Source organism: Sminthopsis crassicaudata, chromosome 5 (genome assembly GCF_048593235.1).
Source record: "Sminthopsis crassicaudata isolate SCR6 chromosome 5, ASM4859323v1, whole genome shotgun sequence".
NCBI classification, from domain to species: Eukaryota; Metazoa; Chordata; class Mammalia; order Dasyuromorphia; family Dasyuridae; genus Sminthopsis; species Sminthopsis crassicaudata.
In genome coordinates, this window is record NC_133621.1 from 210,299,495 (window position 1) to 210,314,558 (window position 15,064).

A 15,064-nucleotide genomic window follows, 5' to 3' on the forward strand; every position below is an offset into this window, starting at 1 on the left:
TGGAATTAGAAATAGAAGGATTATGCAGAAAATACTTGAACTGTATTTTGAAGGAAGAGAGGGATCTTAGGAAGTGGGCATGAGAAGGAGTCCATTCCAGGCATGGGGATTTGGTTGTATTAAGATAGTGCTAGGCATCCTTTTTCCTGAAGGTAATAGAGAACCATCTAGTTTATTGAGGAAAGGGTAGTGTGGACAGAAAAATTTTTAATAAAATCGCTTTGATACTTTAGTGAAGGGTTGGATAGGAGTGGGAAGAGACTTGAGGCACAAAGGTCAATTAGAAAGCAATTCAATGATGCTATGTACCAAGCACTGTCCTTGGTGCTGGAGACACAAATTGAAAGAATGAAATATGAATCCTTATTTTCAAGGAAAATGATTCTAATGGAAAAGCCAACAAGAACATTAATATATATATATATATATATATATATATGTATATATATATATATATACATACACATATGTATATATATGTACAGTATAAATAAAAAGCCAGAAAATATAAATGTATGCAAAATAGTTAAAAACAAGTTAGTTTGGAAGGGAGGGCAATAGCACTTGGGAACACCAGAAAGCTGGTGCAGAAGACAGTACTTGAATTACTTCTTAAAGGAAAATCATTTAATGGCATAAAATGTTCTAAACACATAGATTAAGTGATTTGGTGAATGTCCACAGACCATACTAGTCACCATATCCAGCCCTATTAATTAGAGAGTTTCATATGGAGGAGTCAAGGTGAGAATGAGTCTATAAAAGCTGTGTCATTGGAAGCCAGGAAGATCTCAATTTAAATTTTGATTGGGGTACGCATTAGCTGATTTGACCGGCATTAAACCTTTTCCTGCACGAAATATTCCCAGTCTCCTTCCCCAAAATTCTATTTCTTTGAGTTAGGTTTTGAAAGTCACTGTTAAAATCTAAAGTTGCTTGAAAAAAATAATACACTAAGGCTTAAAGTTTCTTAACTGGCAGTCTGGTGAATCATATGTTCTCCTAAGAGAACACATATATTTACATACATAAAATAAGATACATAGAATTACAAAGGAGGCCAATTGCACTAAAAGAAATTACTTAAAAATTTTAATATATTTAAAATTTTTCTAAACTAAATACAAAATTAAAAAAAAAACAGAATAGAAAAAAGAAAGATAGAAAAGGAAAATAAGAAACATTAAAAAATCAAAATGTGCCCTTAAAATTTTTTTTTCAAAAGTTCTTAGACCCCAGGTTAAGAACCTTTCTGCTAAGGCATTATTAACCATTAACACTTCAGGACAAATTAGCTTATCACATTAGGTGATCAACTACTAGGACCTTGAAAAAGTGGGGCAAAATATTAGATAAGTTTCGATGGAGGGACTCAGAAGTAGAGCACAGACCACTGAGAAAACAGTCCTAGATAGGATTCCACAGCAGTGGTCCTTTGGCATCTAGTGGGATATATGATATCAATGGACACCTGGAACCAAGGAGACAGAATGATATCAGTAGGGAAGAAAGCATGTACAAAAGGGGATGGAAGAATTCTAAAGAAAAATATTGTCTTTGTAAAATTTCCTAGGCTTGACTATTATAAATACACAAATTTTAAATAATGGTAGCCATCTCTAGGATTAGGGAGGGAGGAGGGAACAAAAAGGCAAAAAAAGAAAGTACATGATTACTTTGTTGTATATTTGGAAAGAATAGCAGGATATACATGATAGATTTGCAGTTTTGTGTGCAACCATCTTTCTTATTGTGCTATGTTATGGAAATGCTTTTTTTGTTCCATGAATGAAAATAAAATAAATAAAAAATCGAAGAGGATGGTACTTCATAAATATTACACAGTGATGATCTAAAATCGGGGGTGTTCAGTGACCCATCTCTTGCTTCTTTTAGGAAAAAACAGTCTAGAAGACTTTTATGATCTTTTTTTTTTTTTTGCATTTTCCAGATGGACATAAGTCTAACACTATTAAAAATGCATCCTTAAAATGACAGTGAGCACTTGCAAAACTTATGCCAAGAGACAAAGTAATGCTTCCATGAATAACAGCTCAGTTATGTATAAATACAACAGGAACAGGAGAAAAATAATGTGTCATCCTGATATTTTCCTGCTTGAGGACATCATTAATCATGAGTTTCATTTAGAGGTCCTTTGGATTGCTGCCATGCATAAAGTTTTGTACTACAGAATATGATGACTATTTATCTTAGCCATTGAGATCATGTGCAAGCTCTACAAGACTGTCTTAAGAACTGCCAGCAGCCTGGCATTTGATTCCACTTTACCATCCATCTCCCCACACTTTCAGGATGACTCACCTTCCAGGCACTGAATGGAATTGAACTGAGAGAAGAATACAGTTTAAAAAAAAAAAAAAGTGAGTGGATGAAAGAGAACAGAAAAGGTGTGCTGGACATCCTGGAACAGTTTTCACCTGCTCAGAGTGGGAATGAAATGGAAATCTTTAGACCAGACTGGGAAGATTCTTGGCTTCACTTGAACAAACCATAAGCTTCTTATCAACTAACCTATGTTTACCAGATTAAAAACTAATAATTAGGGATGATTCATAAATAGTTCTTCTGAGTAGGCAATGTCATCTCTTAAAACAAAAACATTCTAAATGGGCACTGGATTAAACCATTATCCCACTAATTCAGGTAAGCAAACAAAGATGATAGTGTGATCTTTTAGTTAGATAAGACTGTGTACTATATTGGAAAAAGTCTGGATTTTTGAATGACCTGCTCTGATAGCATTGTTATTTTAATATTTATATTTATGGTTGCTGTTCAATCATTTTCCAGTTATGTCCAACTCTTCATGCACATTTGGGGTTTTCTTGGTAAAATACTGGAGTGGTTTGCCATTTCCTTCTCCAGTTTATTTTATAGATGAAAAAACTGAGGCAAATAGGGCTAAATGACTTGCCCAGGGTCATAAAACTAGTATGTTTTCTAAAGTTTGAACTCAGGTCTTCCTGACTGCATGTCTAGCACTTTACCCACTGAATCACCTAGCTTTGGACCAATTACTTCCTCTTCCCACTTCAGTTTCTTCATCTGTAAAATGAAAAATTAGATGATTTATCACTAGATTATCACCTTGGATTTAGAGTAAGAAGCTATGTGTTCAAATCCTGGTATTGTTACTTATTATTTATATAATCTGGGGCAAATGACTTTCCCTCTTCTGGTGTTAGTTTCCTCATCTATAAAATAAAGGGATTGAGTTAGATGATTTTATCAACTTCACTTTACTCAGTGAGAGTTTAAGGTAATCTGCAAAGCTGTAAGATCCCAGGGGGAGAGAATTGAAAGATATTTATTTACTCTATTACAAATATCAGGAAAGCCAGAAGCAAGTATCACTGAAAGAGAAATAAAATAATTAAAAAGGCAGATTTTTTACTTGAGGGATTCTGTTTTTGCTTTGAGTCTGACTCACAAAATTTTGAAGTAACCTTGAGTCTATGGGCTTTGGGCTATGATCACAAAAGAACTTTAAGCAATCAGTCAACAGTTATTAAGTGTCTGCAGTGTGTCAGGCATTGTGCTCAGTTTAGGAAGAAAAAAGATGGGAGAAGCAAAAGGCAGTCCTTGACCTTAAGAAACTCACAGTGGAATGGAGGAGACAGGTTATATACAGGATATGTTGTTAGTCCTTAAGTTTTGAAGAGTGACATTATGGGGTGATACTTTGACTTGCTCCTGAGTTAGATCTAAGCAAGAGAGAATGGCACAGAGTTGTTAGCGTCACTTTCTTCCTGAGTTATTGAAATCCAGAGGTAAGGTTGAGTGGATGACTTTGGATGACCTTGGCATCTTTGAGTATGAGCAAGCTCTAAGCTCTAAGCTCTACCCAATGCTTTCTTTAGTTTAGATAGTTTCTTTAGTATGTTGGAATACATTGTTCTCATCCGCACATTCCACTGGGGAAAGGCTTCATATGTTTGGGGGAGCCATTGCCCTAGCTAACTCATTGATATGTCTGAAACATGCTGGTTTAGTCTGGTTTAGTCTGTTTGCTGAGACAGTTTACCACTGCATAGACTATAGCTTCTTGGAGCCACCAGGGAGAGTCAGGTGACTCAAAGGTGGATGGAAAAAACCAAGAGAAGGATTCTTCAGAGGTAGACTGGAGTTTCAGGAAAAATAATTTTCATAGTTTAATACAAGACGGATTGGAAATACCCCCTGGAGAAAAAGAGACTTGTTGGTGGACAATCAGTAACTATTTGTAGAAGTTCATCAGGGGATAAACAGATGGCAGCTCAATGGAGAAAGTAGCCCAGTGGATGACATTGGCAGGGAAGCCACAGAGTAGTGTAGAGTCAAAGAGTAAATGTTGTCCTTGAATTTGTCTAGGCTATACACATTACCTCTATCACTAGGAGTATGAAAAGGTGAGGAAGGGTGGAATATTTCTAGTTATTTACTTTGTTAGATTTTTATTTGTTTGTTTTTATTAAATGCCTTTGATTTGAATCAAAATGTCCTCTGATTTGGTCTGGTAAAAAGGACATATGAGTTAGGGGCTCATGAGGTCTGATTTGAAGCAGTACTGACTTAAATTAAACCTTGATTCTTCATGTAACTTTTAAGAGCCCACATTTGAGGAGAGCTTCAGGTTAAGATAGCCTTATTTATTTTAAATAATACTCTAAATTCCCCATGGAAAGGGTGGGCAAACTAAATAATTAAAAGATATAACAAAATCTTGCTATTTTGCTGCATCTGCTTATCCTAGCAGATTTTTTTCTTGTTTAAAAATTTTTTTGAAAAAACAAAAAAAACAAAAAAACCCCAAAAACCCAAAGGGAAGCTAACAACTTTTAGTATATGACCTTGAACTTTAGACAGGAAACATCTGGTCACTATGAGACCCTACATATCCCAATTCACATTGAACCATCCATTTTTTCATCTAAAAAGAGGAATATGAGAGAGTTTAGTGTTTTGTGATTTAGCCAAGAACCATCTTTTCAATCTTTCATTCTTCTTTTGACTTTCCTTTCTTCTATGTTATGAAAAGAAAAATTCAGGCTTATTCTCATATTCTCTTTTCTTTGGGAAGTATGAGAAGTTGTGGGAGAGTGCCTTATTACACATGGAATATCAGAGGTGGGAAGTATGGAGGTTTCTATTTACTTTGTTAATCTGGTTAAATAAATGTCTTTTTAAAAATTTAATATGTGTTCTGGTTTTTTTTAATGCATTTTTTTGTGCAAATTTTTGATTTCCTTCACAGGTTAATGGTACACTATTTCAAAGTCTGATTCTTTTCGTACAGCAAAACTGTTTGGACATGTATACATATATTATATTTAACTTATACTTTAACATATTTAACATGTATTGGTCAACCTGCCATCTGCTGGGGGGTGGGGAAGGAAGGGAAAAGTTGGAACAAAAGGTTTTGCAATTGTCAATGCTGGAAAATTACTTATGCATAAAATTTTTGTTAAAATTAATTAAATTTAATTAATTAATTAAAAAATATAAAAGAGGCCAAAACCCAAGACACTCTCAAGAAGAGTCATGGAACTCATTGCTGGAGATTGCTTGGATAATAGCAGATCCTATTGTGTTTTCTTATTGGGTGTGACTGTGCCATCTCTCTGATAAGGCACTTCATAATGTATGTAGCCCAAGTACAGCTCTGGCCTTGAAGCAATGGTTGTGTTTCCTCATTCATAAAGTAAACAATGCAATATCAGATGATTCAAGCAACTGGCTTACTCAATAGGAACTCTTTTGGTTGATTTCCTGACCATATTCCTGTCTGTCCTCCATATTATCAGGATGCTCAGTTCTCACTATGATTTATAGGTATTTGAAGCAATAATAATCATTTGATCCTGACAAAAGAGAAGCAGTCTGGTGTAGTTGGGGAAATGCATAGAGTAGGGTAGTTCAGTGCCTCTGGAGTCGGAAGCTCTAGGTGTGAATCCTGATTCTGCCACTTATTTTTTGTGCCTGACCTGGCCTGAATCTCAGTGTCTTCATTTGCAAAACCAGAGGATTGAACTAGATAATCTCTAATGACCCTTTCTAGCTCTACATGTATCCTTTGATGCTCTGAATAAACTTTTCATCAGGATCTCCTCAAGCACAATTACTTTAGAAATACCCTGGGCAGCTAGTTGTTGTTGTTGTTGTAGATAGAGCACCAGCCTTGAATTCAGGAGGACCGGAGTTCAAATCTGGTCTCAGACCCTTAACACTTCCTAGCTGTGTGACCCTGGGCAAGTCATTTAACCCTAATTGCCTCAGCAAAAAAAAAAAAAAAAAAAAAAAGAAAGAAAGAAAAATACTGTTATAGTATACTGTGGGCATAGTGATGAAGGGGGATCCCATTTATGAAACACCCAACTATATAGGAACAGATTGGGTCTAGTGTGTGCGCACGCGTGCGCGCGCACACACACACACACACACACACACACACACACACACACACACACACACCTTTCCTTAGTCCTCTTTTCTTAGTCAAGATTCTGATATCCCAGAATATAATTTAATTTAACAATCTTGGCCAGTTTTATTCATAGATAATTGCCTACATCTTTGATTTGAAGAAAGCTGGAAAGGTACTCCCTTTTCAAAAATGTTTCCTCTCATTAACACCTGGTACTGTTCTGAATACAACCAGAAATTTATACGAATTTCCCTGTGGAAAAGAGACCTTCTGAGCCATGTTAGCATGGACTTCTGGGATAAAATAGCTCCAATGAAGAACTTGAGTTCCCACCCCTTTTCCCAACTAAGAAGAAAAACATGAAGAAATTTGGGGAACTGGACACAAGAGTTTGGAAAAAGGAAGTTTAGGACAGCAGATTTGAAAGGGAGAGGAAGAGAAATGGCAGTATTGCCATATCAGACTAGAACTGATAGTTGGGGTGACAGAGACACTCAAGCAGGAACTCTGAATGGAGACTAAAATTGAGATATTGATGCAGTTATAGAGCTCTGCTTGATCCTTGATTTGTATCATCACATGCTCCAAGGGATAAATCCAGTGAGTGAAGATGTGGCTGGCATATACTGGAGATAAGATCAGTGAAGACACTAACTCCACTCACCCTTCCCTTCTGCTTGCACATGGAATTTTCTACATGATCTCTCCATTTTAAAAAGCTGTTCCAAATTTGTACAGTTAAGGATTATTGTATAAAGTATGTATAATATGACTTCACAGGGGCACTGTGAAACCATGTGCTATGTCACAGCACCCTCAAGTGTCCAAATATTGTATCTGTTCCTCAGAAGCTTTCCATTCCAAATTACAATTTACATCACTTATACTTTTCTGTTTTATAGATACATAATTTGCCTATAGATTGCATTGTAGAAGTTTGCTATCAAATTGTTGATTTGGATCTCTATGATATGTATTTCAGAACAGCTCATAAGAACTACTTTATCCATAATATCTGAAGTGTAGTATCAATATCACCATGGAACTGCATCAGGCAAAACAATGTTTCTATAGATAATTGAATTCAGAATTACAACTTGGAATGCTATTAACATAATTCTTTCACTATAAAGGAATCTAGGTATTATCACTCGTTCATCTGCTATAAGCACTAGATATTTTCCAATTCCAAGTCTTTGCTGGATTTATGTAAACCCACTGACATTCTTTTTCCTTTTATAATAAGGAAGTTATCTGATTTCTAAATTTACTATTTTCTTCCTTGATTTTTAAATTTGCTTTTTATATGAATTTTTTATTTAAATTTTTATTGGAAAAGAATATAATAACATAGCAAAAAAGAATTTCCAGTGAGAAAAGGATAAAAATCAGTTATTGGTTTTAGAGCTCAGTGGAATTCTCTCTCTCTCTCTCTCTCTCTTTCTCTCTCTCTCTCTCTCTCTCTCTCTCTCTCTCTCTCTCTCTCTCTCTCTCTCTCTCTCTCTCTCTCCTCTCTATGGCTTCCTCATTTTAGGTGGAATTATAGTGTGGAAACTCATTTCACCAATATATATATTGGTGACTCTGGCACGTATAGTCTTAGAGAATTGGGGGATAGGGCAGTGATCGATTAAACATAGCTCAGTGTGATAATCAGACATAGATTTCGATCTCAATTTTCCAAACTCAAAGGTCAATCCTCTGTCTATTCTTGGATAACCATCCTGAGCCTATGAGTACAAATTTACTTTATATACTCTATCCAGGCCATGCTTCACATCTCATCTAGACATCCATTCTAGACCTCTTGGCAGGTATCTCTATGTCGACTTCAGTTCTGCTTTTTTCCTCTTATTCTGTAAAGGGCAATCAAATCAATACTATCATTGCTTCTGGAAAAGGTGACAACTGATTACTCTATGTCTTTAATTACCACATTTGGGATGACTCCAGATAAAAACGAATTTTTCTAAGTACCACTCCTTTAAATATATTGTTTTCCTCTATTATAATTTAGGTTCCTTGAGAGAAAGGAAAAAGTATCAAATCATTATTCTAATCATACAACTTAGCATCTCATTGATGACTGATTGATTATAGAATTTTCCCTTCCATATCTCAAGGGGTTAGGGATGCGGTGCTCCCATGATCTAGAAAATCCATATAAGATTTTTTGGTCCTTCCTTCATACCAGAGAAGTCTGGGTTTTTTTTCTTTTATGAGATATTTTACAATACCTTATTATAAAATTTGGATTGATAATATGCCATACTATACATGTATTTTATGCATTTTTGAATTCCTAAATGTTGTTTCCTTAAACCACAAAACTAGTGATACATATACTTTCCTCTTCTAGCAGAGTTTATCAGAGGAGACCATCACAGGGATGGCAGCATTGTAGTTTAGTATTTGACACATAATTGTTATTGAATAAGTATTTATTGATTGATTGATCAAGGGCTAATTATTTAACCTCTAAATATTCCAGGAAATTCTCTAAGAGGTAAGTTATAGAAGAATTGCTGCTTTGCATTTTGGAGAGAGTTTGTACTTCAGATCTTCCTATACTAATAGAGGTATAAACCTCCACCTTCATCTTACCCCTAAGAAAAGTGAAGGGAAGAGAAGATTGGATTGGAGGTTAGTTAGATGATGCAAACATGTCTGGGAATGATTTTATACATAGCTTTGAATTCACTTATTGGCAAGCTAAAAAGAATAATGTTCTGGTGATGCAATTACATAACTGAAGCACTGATATTGAGTACTTTTATGGGTAGGGTTTACTCCTTAATCAATATTATTTTATCTTCCCAATACACCTCTCGTATAATTAAATAATGCAATATTCAATGTTAATTGCCTATCCTGGCACTAGGATGTGTTCCAATTGCCTCGGGTTTTTTCCTCTATTGGATAGAAGGAAGGAATCACAAGAATGATCAAAAGTCAGAAAGCCTAGTAAATGTGCTCAAGGGTCATTCACATAATTGCTGACAGTAGAAAATCAATATAGATGATTCACAGACTTGGCAGGTGTAGGGATGTAAATTGTTCACATTGAGACTTTCCATTTGAGATGTTTTAAATATGGGAAAGAGCATGTTGCAGTGATGTGTGTTGGATTTTGAATGATAAGGCCTGAGTTTAAATATAACCATACTTGTTTGCACCTTGCCAAATTATTTATTCTCTGTTGGACTTACTTTCCCCATCTATAAAAGTATGTTATCTAAAGTTATGGATTAAGTGATCTTTTGCAATGTGCTCATTTCACACTCGGCAATAATAGTTGTGGTGAGTGTACGTGAATGTGGTGTGGTATGGTGTGTATGTACAGGGATGATGAAGAATCAGCAATGTGAATGTAAGTAAATGTATTCCAACACTCCTTGAAGGAATATGTTTAATTCCAAGATAACAGCATTCTGCATTCATTCATGCAGCCTAACCCAAAATTAGAGATCCTAAGGACTTTTTTCTTTCTGGGGTAGCTAAGAAGTTTGTTCCTTGATTAAATTTACCCTGACCTTTTCATTTAAGTCAAGTTTTGTGGGTTTTTTTTTTTTTTTAATCTGAATACCTTAGGTTACAATCTTCTTTTCTTCTCTTTTAACCTATCTTTTGTTTTTCATGAATATATGTTGGTTAAAAAAGGGGAAAAAAGTAGAAAGAAAAACAGAAGAAAGAAAGGAAAGAGAAGGAAGGAAAAATGAAAGAAGGAAGGAAGGAAGGAAGGAAGGAAGGAAGGAAGGAAGGAAGGAAGGAAGGAAGGAAGGAAGGAAGGAAGGAAGAAACGGAGGGAGGGAGGGAGGGAGGGAGGGAGAAAGAAAAAGAAAGAACATTTTCCCTGCTTTGCTATGGTATATTGGAGCATTGGATTTGAAATCAGGAAGACCTGGATTTGAATCCTAACTCTGACCCTGGTTAAGCCACTTAAATTTTCTCAGTCTCAGTTTCTTCATGTGTAAAGTGGGGCTAAATAGTACCATTACTTCAAAAGACTGGTATGGAGATCAGATGAGATGGCATACATAAAGTGCTTTGAAAATCTTAAAGAACTGCAAAAATCCTAGCTAATGGGATATAAATGAATTGAAGCAAATCACTGGTCATGTTCCTAAAGAAGGATAACAAAATAGCATATGGAGTCACTGGCCTCCATGCTATGCATGACAAGATCTAAGGGAAGGCCCTCAGAGTGTTATTTTGAACCTCTATGGAAGATTTATCAGAGAATAAAGATGAGTCACAGACGACAAACAAGAAAGATGGGCTGTAATCCACATCATTAGAGGGAATTCTTACATCGATGAGATGATAGATACATCAATATATTATTGAAGACATTAATTACATTATTTTATATTAATTTAATTCTAGTTTAATTAATTTGGTTCTGATTTTTTAAAATTTGTATGATAAGGTTAATCATACAAATCTTTCAGACAAAAAGAGCTATACTTTTCACAATCTGGGTACAAATTCAAATAAAATTCCTGAAAACTAAACAAAAGGATTTTTAAAAGTATTTTTTAGATATATAAATGAAATGAGAGTACCCGAGGAGTAACTGGAAAGTAAATGAGAGATATGGAAGAAAAGAATTAGAAAAGGAATAAACAGCTTAGTACAAAAGATATAAAACCTTGCACTAATGCAACAAGCTCTCTGAAAATTAGAATGGATGAAATAGAAGCCAGTGATTCTAATGAGACAACAAGAAATATTAAAACTAAGTCAAAAGACTGAAAAAAGTAGAAGAAAATATAAGCCATTTCATAGCAAAAACAATTGATCGGGAAAACAGAATGAGAAGAAAAAAAATCATTGAACTATATGAATTCCATCCTGATGGTGGAAAAATATAAACATCATTCATATTCCAAGAAATCTTAAAATTGCCTGATTTTTAAAAATCAGAGGAAAAATTGGAAATAGAATCTACTAGTTATCTCTTGAAAGTATTCTTAAAATGAAAACTTCTAGAAACATCATAGCCAAAATCAAGAGCTTTCCTATCAAAGAAAACTTCTTCAAGCATGTAGAAAGAATGTAAGTACTAATATTAAAATTATACATGATTAGGGGGCAGCTAGGTGGCGCAGTGGATAGAGCACCAACCCTGAAGTCAGGAGGGCCTGAGTTCAAATGTGGTCTCAAACACTTAAACACTTCCTAGCTGTGTGACCCTGGGCAAGTCACTTAACCCCAGCTTAAAAAAAAAAAAAATTATACACAATTTAGGAGTCACCATTACAGTACAGATTGTAGAATATATTTCAGAAAGCAAAATATATAGACTTATGATCAAAAATAATTCATCCAGCAAACATAAGTAAAATCTAATAAGGGAAAAACGGATTTTTAATAAAAGAAAGGACTTCTAAACTTTCCTAATGAAAAAGTCAGAACTGTGTAGGAATCTTCAAGTCCAAATCAAAAAAAAAAAAAAAAAAAAAAAAAAAAAAAAAAAGGGAAGCAGAAATAAACAATGATAAGTACCTAAACAAAAATAAATTGCTTATATTATTTTTATCCTCAGTCCAATTACATGTTAAAATAATTTAAAAACTACACTCTATTCACTGTGCCACCTGATTATCCATACAAGTATTATAATTTTTTTTTTTTTTTTTTTTGGCTGAGGCACTTAGGGTTAAGTGACTTGCCCAGGGTCACACAGCTAGGAAGTCTTAAATGTCTGGGACCAGATTTGGACAGATCCTCCTGACTTCAGGGCTGGTGCTCTATCCAATACACCACCTAGCTGCCCCAAATATTATAATCTTTATTTTTAAAATGAAAAAACTGTTTCTGAAAGAGAAATTATTTTCCATGGTTTATATATTTATTAAGTTTCAAATCCAGAACATAGAACCCAAATGTAACTCTAAATCCAGAACTCTTTCTACTGTATATAAAAGATGGTGGAAAAATAGTTTGGAAAGTTTGGGGAAGATGATAATAAGCAGTTTGGGGCATGCTGAGTCTAAATTATCTATGGGGCATCTACTATGAGATATTTAATAAGCACTTGGAAATTAGACTGGAAGTCAGCAGTGAGATTATGTCAGTAAATAGTTTGGGGAATCATCAACATAGAGAAGAAAGTTGAAAGAAAAAAATCCAAGGAAGGAAAAGCATTGCAAATTAGATTTCCAAAGAGACCAAAGATTGATTCTACTTTCAATGTCAAATCTTTTTTTTTTTTTTAATTTGTCCAATCATTTTTGACAAAACTCATGAGAACCAGGAATTGCTATATCATCTCAGAAAAGCCCTTGTGATATAGCAAGAGGCTAACGAATATGCCCAGATCTGTGTAAGGCACTTCAGTCTAACAGATCAGTTATTCCCTTCATCACCCTATTATATATTAAATATTATGATTATAATATCAAACATTAACATTTCTTTTTTATTTTTTCTAATTTATTATTTTTATTTTCTCCAGTGACATGAAAAATGATTTTTTAAACATTTGTTTTTAAAACTTTGAGTTTTAGATTCTCTCCATGAAGTTATACTAAACATTTTCATGAAAATCACGTTGTGAAAGAAAACATAGATCTTATTCCCCCCTCCAAAAAAACCCCTCAAGAAATAAAAATTTTAAAAAGTGTGTTTAGAATTGTATTCAGATACAACCAGTTCTTTCTCTGGGTATGGATAGTATTTTTCATCATAAGTTCCTCAGAGTAGTCTTTGGTCATTGTATTATTGAGAATAGCATAATCAATATTAATATTATCATAATAGCTGATGATCCACAACATTACTATTACTTTGCACACAGTACATTTCCTTTGCTTGAGTTCATGGAGGTCTTTCCAGGTTTTTCTGAGCTCATATTTCCCACAGAACAAAATATTAAAATTTCTAAAATAAAATTATCAGTGTCTTTTAAAAATTGAAATTCTAAACATTTCTGTAAAACAAAAAAAAATGTGATTACTATCTAAAGCCATATCCATAGCTATTCATGTGTGTTAGTAACAGCATAAGTAAGGGTCTTTAAATAGTTCTACTACTCAGTCCTTAGCCACTCAGCCACTATTTTACTGAAAAGTAAAGGCAAAACAATATAACTACAAGTAGTTTACAACATATCAATCAGGAAATAGATGAATTAAAATCTTTCCATTAGACAAACATTAATAAATATTTATGAGCGGATATGAATACATTATAGTATTTCAAAATTTTACAGTTGTTGTACATTACCTATAGTAAGTGTCCTAAGTAATTGGGGCAATTTGCAGACTGCAGAATTCAGTAGATGGGGTTTTCATTTTAGTACTGCCAGTAATTAGTTTTGGGACCATGTTAATGCCACAGTTCTCTTTTATTGTCCTGACTCAGTTTCCCTAATTGCTCTGCCTTAGTTTATAATTGTTCTGCACAGTCCTGGGAAACCATTCCTCCCTCTTTATCAGAATACTTGATAAGGATAAAAGATCTTATATTTTAGAATATCAGAACGCCTCTCCCCATCCCAAGCTACCAGAATATCTGATACCATCTCTCCATCTCTGGAGGCTCACCCCACCCTGTCAGAGTTCCGTTCCCTCTCTCAGCACCCTGACTCTGCCCCTGCCTCAGTCTACCTCCTGGGTCTGAGCCATGTGTATATAAGTTATTGAGAACTCACATTGGCTGCTGGATTCTTGGAGAGGATGGTCTCATTCAAACCTGGGCCCAAACCATGGTTCCATTTGGTCCCAGTAAATCTCTCCCTTTTTAAATAAAATATTAATTACTCTCTAATCTCTATCTTGCTCAGTTTCTCCGGCATTACATTTTAGAGGCTCCCCACCGAGATGTTAGAAAATGAGCAGGAATAGAGACTAGAAACCTTTCGGTCTCCCCCTTGGGCCTCAGGGTGGCTGGAGATCTGGGTTCTTTGCTTGGAGAGGCTGGCCCCCTGGATTTTTTTCCAGAGCCTCCGGGTAAGAGACCATTTTCCAGCCACAACTGTGCGTGAGGGTGGACACTCCATTTCGGCCATGAGAGAGCAAGTCTGGCTGTCTTAAGACCTGTTCTGTTCTGTCTGTATGCTAGCATCTGGATTCCCTGAATAATGAAATGCTGTTGGGCACAAATTCTGGATGCAGGGGACCCTACTTGGGTGTCTAAGACACATCTGGTTCCATGTGCCAATTGGCACAACTCTGGGCATTGCAGAGTATAAATCTGGGTGTCTTTTTTTAATTCACCATCTGGCTAAAAAGGCTCCACTTGGTTTATGGGAGAGAAGACTCTGGAGCTGACAACTTCCCTCAGGGCTATTCTTTTCAGATAGCCCCTGGTATGTGTGTTAAAGACTGCTCAATCTATACCTGTGTGTTCTGTGTGACTTGTTTGTCCTGTTGGTTGGGAGTTCTGCTAAATTAAAAACTTGGGAATTGGTTATTTCAATGTTGCAACTGTATTTAGTATAAAATTTAATTGTGATTTTAAACTTTTTAACCTGTTGTACTAATTTATGAGTAAAGGAACACAAAGGCAGATGGTTTTTCCTTGAAGCAGGTTTTCAGAGCCTGCAAGAGTAAAGAGCAATAAAACCTTATCTGATTGAAACTTAGGCTGGAATAGACTTGAATAGGAATTTTAGGATGATTCTGAATT